Here is a 7348-nt window from a genome sequence, read left to right as displayed (position 1 = left end):
TTTGGATTGTTTCCAATTTTTACCTATTGTGAACAAAACTGCTATAAATGTTCGTATACACATTTTTTGGTGGACACATGAATTGATTTCACTTAGGTATATATCTGATAGTGTAATTCTTGACCCATAAACTCATGAAACATGTACAATTAGAGTGATGCACCCAAAGGTTCATATACATCTCACATCTTGGTGCTTTATTATTAATCTCATGACGTGTGTGTGTGTGTGCGTGTGCACACATTCATAGTATTTTGCAGAGATAACTTTATCAATAACTAAAATAAGGCAAAGCAAGAATAATCTCATTGAAAGAAAATAAAACCCTCAAAATGATTCAATATATAATAACTAATAAGAAATGAAAGACTTATGGAGAAGTTCATGATAAAGTTTATGTAAAGACCTTAAAAGTGGGAAGACACACTGTGCTTTTAACTGGAACACTTCATGTCATACAAATGGCAATTATCACCTAATTTCTAAAATGATTTCAAATATCGTCCCTTCAGAATGTTCTTGAAACACAGCAAATGGTTCTAAAGTGTATGCGGAATAACAAATGTGTGAAAAGAGCCAATAAATAGTATCCAAAAATGAGATGGGAACTCCTAGCTGGATATAAGCAATAAATTATCCAGTAAATAGTTTGAAACATTTGGCTCTGCAGTTAGGAATAAAATGTGATAGCCTTACCTCAAACTCAACAATAAATTCCAGAAGGATTAAAGACACAAATGCAAACATATTAATCCAAGAGTGTGAAAGACTACAGAAAAATGTAGCTTTATAATTTTGGAATAGGAAAGGCTTTTCCAAGCATGCCATAAATCCTGAATACCATAAAACAAAGGTTAAAATATTTAAAACTACATAAAGACAAATGGCAAACTAGGGAAAATGTTCTGCAACACATATGACAAAGTATTAATAGTCTTAATATAAAGAGCTCCAACAAATCAATAAAGAAAAGACAAAGAATCCAAAAGAAAAATAAGTTAAAAAAACAAACAAGCATGAAAATGTATTTTACAATGGCAGAGTTAAAGTAGACAATAGATATACATTTACCCTCACTAATAATGCATGGAATACAAATTCAGGCATTAAGAAGACAATGATTTTTTTTTACATGTACAAATATTTATAACACTTTCTTGCCAAGGTTATAGGAAACAGAGACTGATAATTACTTGGAGATAATGTATTTGAGTACAATCTCTTTGTAGGGTAACCTGAAAAAATCTATTTAAATGCATTGGTTCAGATAGAGCAAATCCACTTCTGGGACTTACCCCATGTAACATTCTAACAAATGTATAACATAGTTATAAGAGGGGGAAATGTTAATAAGGGGAAATAGCTAAATAAATAAACATTATGTGACTGTTAGACAGGAGCTGGATAGATGGATGGAAAAGATAAAAGCAACTTCCAGAAAAACTTCTAGGTTTATATGTATTGTGAATTCTGGGCTAAACAATTTACATGGATCATCTCATTTAATCTTCAGAACACTGATCATTTAGTATATCAAAACATTTATTACAAAGATATTTTCCTTCAGGGTGACTCAATGGCTCAGTCAGTTAAGCATCCAACTCTTCATTTCGGATCAGGTCATGATCTCACAGTTCATGGGATTGAGCACTGCACTGACAGAGCCTGCTTGGAATCCTCTTGTTCTCTGCCCCTCCCCTGCACATGCCCTGGCACATGTGTGTTCTCTCTCTCTCAAAATAAATAATTAAAAAAAAACCCAAATATATCTTCCTGGGGTGCCTGGGTGGCTCAATTAAGCATAGGACTCTTGATTTTGCCTTAGGTCATGATCCCAGTGTTGTGGGATCGAGTCCCGCATTGGGCTCTGTGCAAGGCATAGAGCTTGCTTAACATTCTCTCTGTCCCCCGTCTCTCATGTTTGCACTCTCTCTCTCTCAAAAAAAAAAAAAAAAAAAGATAATAAAACAATTAAACAATAGTAATTAAATCATGACATCACTACTGGATGAATATATAGCCTCATCAATACAATAGAATAGAGTCCAGTAGGGGTGACTGGGTGGCTCAGTGAGCTGGGTGTCCCATTCTTGATTTCAGCTCAAGTCATGATCTCATGGTTCTTAGGATTGAGCCCAGTGTTGGGCTTTGTGCTGACAATGTAGAGCCTGCTTGGGATTCTCTCTCTCTCTCTCTCTCTCTCTCTCTGCCCCTCCCCTGCTTGCTCTCTCTCTTTCTCTCTCAAAATAAGTAAATAAACATCCAAAAAAAAAAAAAGTTCAATAAAGTACTCAAATGCTATAAGAATCAAGTATTAGATAAAGGCAGTGTTCAAATCGATTAGGAAAAGATAGATTAGTCAACAATGGAAATAATTCAAGAAAAATCTAATTGTATCCATACCTCACACTTTGTGCCAAAATAAATCCCAATGATCATGTATTTAGCAAACATTTAGCAAACGTCTGAAAACAAGCAAAGCACTTGATATCAGAAAAATACAAAAGAAGACACAGAAAAATACATTTATAATCTGGGATTACATAATGCTCCTCAATATGACACTAAACTCAAATCCACATAAAATACAGATTTATTTGGCTTCAAGTGTAATTGAAACTTTCCTCATCACAAATTAAAATAATAAAACTGAAAGGTATGTGTCAAATTAGAAAACAAATAAATACCTCACATCATAGACAAAAGATGAAAATAGAAAAATATATAGAAAAATAAAATATGTCAATAATATAATAGTTTATAGGAAAAGAAATGTAAACTGTTCTTAAGCTTAAAATAAGAGGTTCATAGGGACGCCTGGGTGGCTCAGCAGGTTGAGCATTGGACTCTTGGTTTTGGCTTAGATCATGATTCCAGGGTCTTGGGATTGAACCCCATATTGGGCTCTGTGCTGATCACGGAGCCTGCTTAAGATTCTCTCTCTCTCTCTCTCTCTCTGTCTCTCTCTCTCTCTCCCCTCTGCCCCTCTCTCCCACTCAAGCACTCTCTCTCAAATACAAAATAAGAACAAATAAAGAAAATTCTAAAAAAAAAAAAAGAAAGAAAGCAAAGATGTTCATAATAAGGGAAGTGGAAACTAAATCTATCTTAAGATACCATTTCTGACCCATGAGATTGGCAAAAATCCAAAACTTTGACAACTACTCTTGGCAGGACCGTGGAAACACAGACATTCTTCCATCACTGTTTGTGGGGAATTCTTTATACCCAGCCAGACTAGACTTCTTTCATGTCCTTCCTTAGGAACTTCCCCTGAAGTTTTCTTTGTGCCATGCCCAGGAACTCCTATTTTATTCGTGAGAGCCAAATTTAACATCACCTTCAGAAGGAAGTCTTCTCTACCCTTACCTCCCACCCCTAATTGTTCTGCTGTAAGGGCTCATAATCCCCTTTCATAGCATCTCTCATAAATGGTATTTATTAACCTAGGATTTTTTTTCCCCATTCAAATCCAAGATTTATGAGATGAGTAAAATTAGCTATCATTTCCTCCAATACTAGCCACCTACTTTGTACAATTGTACTGAAATTAAAGAATACACTTTTACTTGTGTGCACCATTTAATTCACTTCTCTTAGTCTCTGTTTCCTCAAGAAAATACATGTCTTTGGGATATTGTGACTACTGATACTCTAAAGTACACAAACCTGGATCCAGAGTAAACCCTCAAAAACGGGAAGATATTCCAAATTTAATTATGATATCATTACCAGTGCAGCATGTTTCTGGTTGGCATCTGATTGGTCAATAGTTGCCAAACATCAGTTATCCTTATCTCTGCCTCACTAGTGTTCCAAGAGCTTTGCTCTCTCGAAACTCTTATTTACTTAATTTTTCTTTACTGTGACTGACTTCTTAAAATTAACTGTCTGTTTTAACCTCATGCCAAATTAATCTCCACAAATTATTAGTTTTTGTAATATATTTTTTTGCAATAAATCATTATCTAATAAAAAAATGTTTTTGGTGACCAACTAAAATCATCATGAGAAGGGGCTACTTGACTCAGTCTTTGGAAATTGCTGAGATAGATAATCGCTTCATGTTTATTATTTTCTTTCTATGCATGTCTCAATTGCACCTATGAAAGTTATTTATCTCTTGTGTTTATCTTCATCATTAACTGGGATCTCTAAGGGCAGGAATTGTGACTGTAAATCCTGTTGCCAGTGATTACCAAGACACTTTCCCAGAACAGCAGCTCAGTAAAGGTTTGCTAAATGAATTAAACAGCTTTTGAGTACCTACATTGATTAAGGAATGTGCTAGAGTGTTGGCAGAATTCAAAGAATACATTATGAGTATATAGTTAATTTTCATGAGTGTTAATAGTAGTAAAGATAAATAACATTCAATTCAAAATTACACTCAAGCTATACCTTAAAAACAAGGTGTGAATTATTAACAGGTGTGTGTTAATGCTTGTATTTTCTGGCATATAGGTTATGTATATGCTTTGTATAAAACTCAAAAGTACCGACATGGTTGCAATGACAAGTAAATCTAATCTCTGTTTCTATTCTCCTAGTTTGTCTACCCAGAAATAATATGGTACCAGTTTCTCCAGGGCATCACCACCTGGAGATATTCTATGCATACAGAATTAAGATTCTGATTTAAGGTATAGGGAAATGCTGGTAAAAGGCATTTCAGGAAGAGAGGATTGTAAATGCAAAGCCAAGAAGGTGGGAAAGTGAGAAAAAGGTAATGACTGAAATTATAATAGAATAGAAAATAGTGAAAATAGGTTGATGGTGTATACTGTTCCTGGAAATTCATAGAAATGGCAATACAAATGTTTTTAAAATATGAGGATAATTAATAAGACATATTTATTTCATTTACATTTCTTTTTTCTTTTTTGAGCTTGGGCATAATATAATTTTATTCTGGTATCAGGAAAAAGAAGAAAATTATCTTAACAAATTTATATCATTCAGCCATAAAAAAAGAAACAAAATCTTGGTATTTGCAACAACATGGATGAATCTAGAGTGTAATGCTAAGTGAAATAAGTCAGTAAGAGAAAGACAAATACCATATGATTTCACTCATATGTGAAATTTAATAAACAAAACAAAGAAAGGGATAAAAGAAGAAAGAAACCAAAAATCAGACTCTTAACTATAGAGAACAAACTAGTGGTTACTGGAGGGAAGGTGGGTAGGGGATGAGTGAAATAGGTGATGGACATTAAGAACACACTTATCATGACAAGCAGTGAGTCACGCATAGAATTGTTGAATCCCTATATTGTACATCTGAAATAAATATAACACTGTATGTTAACTACACTGGAATTAAAATAAAAAAGGAAATACTCAGGGTGGCTCAGTCTGTTAAGCATCCAACTCTTGATTTCAGCTCAGGTCATGGTCTCATGGGCTCATGGGATTGAACCCCTCATTGGGTTCTGAGCTGATGGTGCAGAGCCTGCTTGGGATTCTCTCTCCCTCTCTCTGCCCCTCCCCCACTCACTCTCTCTCAATCCCTCTCTCTGTCTCTCTCAAAATAAATAAAAAACATTTAAAAAATCTTAAAAAAAAAAGAAATACTCAAATGATGAAAACATGAAAAGAAGAAAAGAAACAAAAAAAAAAAAATCATAGTCTTGTTTTGGCCACTATGAAGGAAAATGGTGCTCTTATACTTTGTTGGAAGTATAAATTGGTATGTCTACAGAATGAAATTTGCCAATAAAAATTAGGATATTATTTATTTATTTTTATTTTTTAATAATTTTTTAAAACATTTATTTATTTTTGAGAGACAGAGACAGAACATGAATTGGGGAGGGGTAGAGAGAGGTGGGGATAGAGGATCTGAAGCAGGCTCTGTGCTGACAGCAAAGAGCCCCATGCAGGGCCTGAACCCATGAACCACGAGATTATGATCTGAGCTGAAGTAGGACACGTAACTAACTGAGCCACCCAGCTGCCCCTTTTTATTTTTTAAAAATGTTTATTTATTTTGAGAGAGAGAGAGAGAGATTGAGAGAGAGAGCAAGCAGGGGAGGGGAAGAGAGAGGGAGAGAGAGACTCCCAAGCAAGCTCTGCACTGTCAGCACAGAGCCTGATGCAGGGCTTGAATCCACGAAAGCATGGGAACAAGCCGTGAGCCAAAATCAAGAGTTGGACACTTAACTGACAGAGCCACCCAGGTACACAGATGATTAGCATTTTAAATGCATTTACTCTGATCCAGAAATTCCAATTCTAAGACTTTATCCTCCAGATACTCACACATATGAGTAATGATATCCATGCAAGAATATTTATTACAACATTGTTTAAAAATCACAAAACCCTGGTAGTCTAAATGCCCCCAATAACAGGCTGGCCGAATAAATTGAGTATGTGTTAATTCTAGGAATACTATGTCATCTTTATAAAGAAGAGAGTTTTCCAAAAATTAATATGAATGACCACCAAAATATTTAAATACAAAAGGTAAGATAAGGGAAATGTGTATAGATCATTCCCATTTGAGACAAGAAAATAGAAGGTTATAGTGTGTATACACACACACACACACACACACACACACACACACACAAACACACATATATCTGCCTATCTACGTAAATGGACACATACTTAGTTGGGCTTATAATACTTCCGATAAAATACAAAAGAAATTGCCAAAGTGGTAATAGAAACTAAGTACATGGAGAAATAGAAGGGAAAATTACTGTACACTTTAATTCCACTCATAGCTGTTGAAATTTATAATTATTGAGGAAGCAAATATTTATTGAGTGTCTACTAAATGCCTGGCACTTAGGTAGTTGCTGGAGATAAAGCACTTCCTTTTGTGGAGTTTACATTGTACATAAAGACATTATAAAAACATTCAAAGCTCATAGGACAAATATCAATTGGCTAAAATAAATAGCACTTATTTTTTATTTCATCTATGTACATAAATAAAATAGTTGTTTCAGCCCTTGCTCTTTTTCAAATCTAGTAACAAACTATAGAAATGATTCCCGAAAGTATAGTCTTTCTTTTTCAAATCTAAAACTGTTTTTGTTTTTATAATAAAATACAAGCATTAAAAAATTGTTTTTTCACATCAATTTTAATTAAAATTTTTAAAATGTTTACTTATTTTTGAGAGACACAGAGAGACAGAGCGTGAGCAGGGGAGGGGCAGAGAGAGAGGGAGACACAGAATCCGATCTGAAGCAGGCTCCAGGCTCCAAGCTGTCAGCACAGAGCCCGTTGCAGGGCTCAAACCCATGAACCGTGAGATCATGACCTGAGCCGAAGTCGGACTCTTAACCAACTAAGCTACCCAGGTGCCCCTCACATCAATTTTAAATGC

General features: G+C 34.8%; 1 pseudogene; it reads right to left on the bottom strand.

Annotated features, from left to right (window-relative positions):
• Positions 1-6934: 6934 nt before the first annotated feature.
• Positions 6935-7026, bottom strand: LOC123596667 (annotated as a pseudogene).
• Between the last annotated feature and the right edge of the window lie 322 nt (positions 7027-7348).

The sequence above is a fragment of the Leopardus geoffroyi genome, chromosome B1, assembly GCF_018350155.1.
Source record: "Leopardus geoffroyi isolate Oge1 chromosome B1, O.geoffroyi_Oge1_pat1.0, whole genome shotgun sequence".
Classification (NCBI taxonomy): domain Eukaryota; kingdom Metazoa; phylum Chordata; class Mammalia; order Carnivora; family Felidae; genus Leopardus; species Leopardus geoffroyi.
The sequence above is the reverse complement of the archived record's forward strand: the minus strand, read 5'-3'. Positions and strand labels throughout refer to the sequence as shown.